Source organism: Bison bison, unplaced genomic scaffold (genome assembly GCF_000754665.1).
Source record: "Bison bison bison isolate TAMUID 2011002044 unplaced genomic scaffold, Bison_UMD1.0 scf7180017864149, whole genome shotgun sequence".
NCBI lineage: Eukaryota > Metazoa > Chordata > Mammalia > Artiodactyla > Bovidae > Bison > Bison bison.
In genome coordinates this window covers 4,861,469-4,868,893 of record NW_011494721.1, presented here as the reverse complement: position 1 = coordinate 4,868,893, position 7,425 = coordinate 4,861,469, and the positions used below count along the sequence as shown (strand labels likewise).

Below are 7,425 nucleotides of genomic sequence, written 5' to 3'. Positions count from 1 at the left end.
AATTCCATTTTGTAGTTATTTTTTGTGTTATGGTGTTAGAAAGTAGTTTCTAGTTTTCATTCTTTTACAAGTGGTTGACCAGTTTTTCCCAGCACCACTTGTTAAAGAGATTGTCTTTAATCCATTGTATATTCTTGCCTCCTTTGTCAAAGATAAGGTGTCCATAGGTGCATGGATTTATCTCTGGGCTTTCTATTTTGTTCCATTGATCTATATTTCTGTCTTTGTGCCAGTACCATACTATCTTGATGACTGTGGCTTTGTAGTAGACCCTGAAGTCAGGCGGGTTGATTCCTCCAGTTCCATTCTTCTTTCTCAAGATTGCTTTGGCTATTCAAGTTTTTTTGTATTTCCATACAAATTGTGAAATTATTTGTTCTAGCTCTGTGAAGAATACTGTTGGTAGCTTGATAGGGATTGCGTTGAATCTATAAATTGCTTTGGGTAGTATACTCATTTTCACTATATTGATTCTTCCAATCATGAACATGGTATATTTCTCCATCTATTAGTGTCCTCTTTGATTTCTTTCACCAGTGTTTTATAGTTTTCTATATATAGGTCTTTAGTTTCTTTAGGTAGATATATTCCTAAGTATTTTATTCTTTTCATTGCAATGGTGAATGGAATTGTTTCCTTAATTTCTCTTTCTATTTTCTCATTATTAATGTATAGGAATGCAAGGGATTTCTGTGTGTTGATTTTATATCCTGCAACTTTACTATATTCATTGATTAGTTCTAGTAATACATCACAGCAGGATTCTCTATGACCTACCTCCCAGAATATTGGAAATAAAAGCAAAAATAAACAAATGGGACCTAATTAAACTTAAAAGCTTCTTCTGCACAACAAAGGAAACTCTAAGCAAGGTGAAAAGACAGCCTTCAGAATGGGAGAAAATAATAGCATTTGAAGCAACTGACAAACAACTAATCTCAAAACTATACAAGCAACTCCTGCAGCTCAACTCCAGAAAAATAAATGACCCAATAAAAAAATGGACCAAAGAACTAAATAGACATTTCTCCAAAGAAGACATACAGATGGCTAACAAACACATGAAAAGATGCTCAACATCATTCATTATCAGAGAAATGCAAATCAAAACCACTATGAGGTACCATTTCACGCCAGTCAGAATGGCTGTGATCCAAAAGTCTACAAGCAATAAATGCTGGAGAGGGTGTGGAGAAAAGGGAACACTCTTACATTGTTGGTGGGAAGGCAAACTAGTACAGCCACTATGGAGAACAGTGTGGAGATTCCTTAAAAAACTGGAAATAGAACTGCCTTATGATCCAGCAATCCCATTGCTGGGCATACACACTGAGGAAACCATAATTGAAAGAGACACGTGTACCCAATGTTCATTGCAGCACTGTTTATAATAGCCCGGACATGGCAGCCACCTAGATGTCCATCAGCAGATGAAAAGATAAGAAAGCAGTGGTACATATACACAATGGAGTATTACTCAACCATTAAAAAGAATACATTTGAATCAGTTCTAATGAGGTGGATGAAACTGGAGCCTATTATACAGAGTGAAGTAAGCCAGAAAGAAAAACACCAATACAGTATACTAACGCATATATAATGGAATTTAGAAAGATGGTAACAATAACCCTGTATATGAGACAGCAAAAGAGATGCTGATGTATAGAACAGTCTTGTGAACTTTGTGGGAGAGGGAGAGGGTGGGAAGATTTGGGCGAATGGCATTGAAACATGAATAATATCATATATGAAATGAGTCGCCAGTCCAGGTTTGATGAACGATACTGGATGCTTGGGGCTGGTGCACTGGGACGACTCAGAGGGATGGTATGGGGAGGGAGGAGGAAGGAGGGTTCAGGATGGGGAACACGTGTAAACCTGTGGCGGATTCATGTTGATATATGGCAAAACCAATACAATATTGTAAAGTTAAAAAAAAAATCACATCTGCAAAAAAAAATAAATAAAGTGAATGCTTTAAAATAAAACTGATTTTATCTCCATTCTCTGTGAATATAAATGCAGTGTTCAGAAGCTATTAACATTGGGATAATAGTTTGATATAACTCTTCAAGTAGTCACACAGTAGTCACTGTGTGACCATTGGTTTAGTGGTTTAATATTTATAGAACCCTGAGTGGGCTTCTTTGCCTTTTCATAAGTGTTTTTTACTTATGGCAGAAATCCAAGAACAAAAGAGCCTCTTGATGAAAGTGAAGGAGGGGAGTGAAAAAGTTGGCTTAAAACTCAAAAAACTAAAACATTCAGAAAACTAAGATCATGGCATCTGGTCTCATCACTTCATGGCAAATAGGGAAACAATGGAAACAGTGGCAGACTTTATTTTTCTGGGCTCCAAAATCACTGCAGATGGTGACTGCAGCCATGAAATTAAAAGACGCTTCTTGGGGAAAAAAGCTATGACCAACTTAGACAGCAAATTAAAAAGCAGAGACATTACTTTGCCAACAAAGTTCTGTCTAGTCAAAGCTTTGGTCTTTCCAGTAGTCATGTATGGATGTGAGAGTTGGACTATAAAGAAAGCTGAGTGCCAAAGAATTGATGTTTTTGAACTGTGGAGTTGGAGAAGACTCTTGAGAGTCCCTTGGACTGCAGGGAGATCCAATCAGTCAATCCCAAAGGAAATTAGTCCTGAACATTCATTGGAAGGACTGATGCTGAAGCTGAAACTCCAATACTTTAGCCACCTGATGCGAAGAACTGACTCACTCGAAAAGACCCTGATGCTGGGAAAGATTGAAGGCAGGAGGAGAAGGGGACGACAGAGGATGAGATGGTTGGATGGCATCACAGACTAGATGGACATGAGTTTGAGTAAGCTCTGGGAGTTGGTGATGGGCAGGGAGGCCTGGCGTGCTGCAGTTCATGGGGTCTCCAAGAGTCGGACACGACTGAGTGACTGAACGGAACTGAATTGAATGGGCCTTGGGGATATATTTGCCTTTGTTTCCTGCATAAATTCAGACTGTCAAGTGAATAGAGAATTGGATTCTTTCAGCTCCTCCTGTTCTAGCAGAAAGTTTTTGTTAGAACAACTGTTCCTTTATTGAACTGTAATTACAACATATAAAACAAGAGGATCTATGAGACAGTAAAGTAAATAACTTTTTTTTATATGTGTCTTGAGAAATATATTTCAAGGACTGCTGTGAAGTTCAGGGGGATAATTAATTTTTCTTGTTTTTCTTTCTTTTTGAAGAAATATTTCTTGTTTTTATTTTTCCTTGGTTATTTTTACAACCATATTCTAGACACTGAAGACCTGGATGACTGAAGTGTGCAGAGTCTTTGCCTTGTTTGCCAGGTTCTTTTGAGGGAAATTATACTTTTAGAGTATTTAATTTATTAATTTTATTACTCAGAATCTTTTTGAGCTTTCCAACTGCTTTTCATTAAGGACAAAATGCTAGATAATAAATTTAAATCATGTAGCTTAGTTGAAAGTGTTTAATTTTGTGGTTTCTATTTTCATTCTTTTTTCCAATGAGGGAACTCTCCTGTTTACTGCTCTTTTGGAACATAGTTTAATTCCTAATGTCAAATATCATGCACCTTCTTCACAATTAGAATTTGATTTTCTTCTTAATGATGTTCTTTCTTTCAAATATATTCCCTATGTTGTTCATGATACATCAATTTTGTTAATATTTCCAAGATTTTGTTTGAATACCCTGTTTTAGTATGTACCCCAGTATTACTCTCAATGACTCTTATTTTATGTGCCCTTTTTTTGTGTTTTCACATTTTTATTTATTTTTTTACTCTTCTACTTTGAAAGGGACTAAGTCTTCTATAGAAATACCTTTATGATTGGTGCACTTTGAAGACATAGTATTTAAAAAATGATAGAAGAACTGATGTGTTGTAGCTTTCCTCTATAGGCTAAAGATTGCAGATGGAGATACTTAGATGGAATTGACTGCCTAATTTCAAAGGAATCATAGCAACCTGGAATGGTAGAGGCCAGAAGTTGGTATATAATTATCAAAGTTTTAGTGAAAAAATTACCAAAATAAGGGGTAAGGAAGACTAGTAATTGATTGTTTCAGTTCACAGAGATCTGTGATACTAATTGGGGTACATAGGAATGAAAAAATTTTGTATACTCTCCTGTTTTTTTCTGAGTAGAAAATTTCTATCTGATGCAGAGACCCGTCTTAAGCTACTGTATTGGGAATTCAGTTTTTATAAAGTTCCCAGCCCTAAGCCAGGCCACAGATCTGAGGCCCCTTGAGATAGATGCTAGGTCCTTTTGCAAAGTTTTGTAGTGTAGCCACAGGGTATACGATGCATCTTCCTCTATAATTTCACTACAGAATTTACAGCTATTTACCAGGAAAGTAAAAGTGTGAAAGTGAAAGTGTTAGTTGCTCAGTTATGTTCGACTCTTTGGACTGTAGCCTGCCAGGCTCCTCTATCCATGGAGTTCTCCAGGCAAGAATACTGGAATGGATAGCCATTACCTTCTTCAGGGGATCTTCCTGACCCAGGGATTGAACCCTGGTCTCCTGCATTGCAGGCAGATTCTTTACTGTGTGAGCCACCAGGGACACCACCAGAATAAACATGCAGTGAGGAAAGACAATGCCCAAACTTCCAGAGGGTTTATTAGACCCTGGGTCTGAACTGACAGTTATCTCTGGAGACCCTTAGTACCATTATAATCCACCAGTCAGTGTTAGAGATTTATAGAAGTAGAGTGATAGATGGAGTCTTGTCTTTATTCTGTCTTGTCCACGGGCCAGTGGGACCATTATGTGGTTATTTTCCCAGTCTTGATTATATAATGGGAATGGATATACTTAGTAACATTAATAATGCCTATATTGATGGTCTGACCTGTGGCATGGCGATTGTTATGGTTGTACATAAGTAGAAGACCCTAGAACTGTCTTCCTTCTTTGTCAGTGTGCATGCTAAAATACCATGCTGGAAGCAAAACCAGGGGGTTGCAGTTTCTGGGAATTGCAAAGATTAATGGCAACATCAAAGACTTGAAAGATGCAGGAATACTGCTTTTTATTATGATGGTTTAGTCGCCAAGTTGTGTCTGACTCTTGGCGACCCCGTGGACTGTAGCCTGCCAGGCTTCTCTGTCCAGAAGAATTTCCAGGCAAGGATACTGGAGTGGGTTGCCACATCCTTCTCCAGGGGATTTTCCCACCCAGGGATTGAACCTGGGTCTCTTGCACTGTAGGTGGATTCTTTACCAGCTGAGCTAGCAGGGAAGCACATTTCCATTTAACTTGTGTATTTGGTACAAAAGCCAATGATCTTAGAAAATGACTGCAAGTTAGAGTAAACTTGATCAGATGATGATGATACAGGTCATAGTTGCTTTACTGGATGCAGCATCTTTACTGGAGAAAACCAACACATTCTCTATGGTTGGAGGAGAGACAGCTACTAACCTAACCCAGCGGCTAATTTTTCTATAATTTTCTATATCCATCACTTTAAATATTTTAAGCTTTGAGGTCCACTCATAAGGGTCATACAACTCTGCCATTGTAACATGAAAGACAATATATTAAGAAATGAGTGTGACTGTTTTTGAATAGAATCTTGTCTTTGAAGCAAATTTGAATTTTATGTAATTTTCACATGTTGCAATATATTATCTTTGTTTTGACTTTTTTCAACCATTAAAATATGTAGAAACTACTCTTACCTTGAAAGCCATACAGAAATGGTGGACCACATTTGGTGCAAAGGTTATAGTTTGCTGCTCCAATATCAAATATTATTCTTTTCTATTTCTATCAATAAATATAATCAGAAATAGTTTGATATCATATGGTAGATGTTATGGTATACATTCACAATCTTGCTCCAGACCTCCATTAATTCTCCAGCTTTCTAGCATTATATAGTCCCAAAGAACCTTGATTGTCTTGCTATTACACAGAAGATAATGCTTGATTATTAGATTGATGTCATGATGCTAAGTGGATTTGGTGAACAGGGAGTATCTGTTACAGAATGATTATATTGGACCCTTTCCATCATGGGCAGTAATTTGTTCTCACAGAAAGAAGCTATGTATTTCAGAAAAAGATTTGCCTTCTCTTCCTGTAGTGTGTCTGCCAGCAGAAGCTTTATTTTGTCACCATGGTATCTCACACAATGAGTGTCTGAGAGCAAGACACTCATTTTGTTATGAAAGAGGTATAGAAATAGGCTCATACCCATGAAATTCACTCATCTTACCATGTGCAGCACTATCCAGCAGGCTTGATAGTTTTATAGAACAGCCTGTATGGGTTCACTATGGGTTCCAGTTGAGAAACAACATCTTGTGAGTTTGGGGTGCTTTTCCTTCAGGGTACCGTGCATTACATGAAACTCTAGCAGAACCTCCAGTAACAGGAAGCTGAGACTACCCCTTGCCATTGAGGGCTCATCACACTGAATTAATAGTCAGCAAGTGTCACTGTACTGACCATGTTGTTTCAGCACAAGCATGAAGGAACGCTTGGATTGTTATCATACAGTCAAGAAAAGATAGACTTTATCTGCAAACAAATCAGCAGCAAACTTAATTGTTTTCCTGTGTTCAGTAATAATGTTCATTGGAAAAAAAATGTGGTAGCCCAGTGAAAAGAAGGGTATGGTCTTGAATCTCTGGCAATGAAGATTTGAGACACTCCACCAGCTAAAAGGTATCAGCAGATAGTAAGGTGAACATTGAATAGGTGGTGAAAGAAGGAAGCTATGGTAATCAAATCAAGGCAGGATTCAGTTGTTATTGTTTAGTTGCTAAGTCATGTCTGACTCTTTTATGACCCCATGGATTGTAGCCTGCCAGGCTCCTCTGTCCATGGGATTTCCCAGACAAGAACACTGGAGTGAGTACCATGTCCTTCATGGGATCTTCCCAACACAGGGACTGAACCTGAGTCTCCTGCATTGCAGGTTGATTCTTTACAACTGAGCCAAAACCAGCTACAAAATGAAGAATTATGGCAGCTATGTTTTATGTTGAGTAATTATTTTTTTCCCCTGTTTTTCCTCCATACTAATATGACACATACTGCTGGTATCTAACATTTAAATTTAGTTGGAATTGTCACTACATTGAAATCTCGTGGCTCAGCTAGTAAAGAATCCACTTGCAATGTGGTAGACCTGGGTTTGATCCCTGCATTGCGAAGATCCCCTGGACAAGGGAACAGTTACCCACTTCAGTATTCTGCCATGGAGAAGTCCATGAACCATATTGTCCACGGGCTCACAAAGAGTCAGACATGACTAAGTGGCTTTCACCATGATACCCAGTGAAAACTTTGTATTTTCTATGTGCTTCATACTACAGAACTTTGTGTTTTCTATGTGCTTCAGATACGACTCAGGTTTTTTGTTGTTTTGTTTGCTTTTTTTGCTGGTGGTAAAGAATCCACCTAC

At 38.0% G+C, this 7,425-nt stretch overlaps 1 protein-coding gene across 1 annotated transcript in view; it reads left to right on the top strand.

Moving 5' to 3' along the window:
- Positions 1-7,425, top strand: part of LOC104989299 (zinc finger B-box domain-containing protein 1-like) — a gene marked incomplete at its 5' end in the record, with an annotated part of 69,325 nt that overhangs the window by 7,754 nt on the left and 54,146 nt on the right. The gene's annotated exons all lie outside the window — the stretch shown is intronic.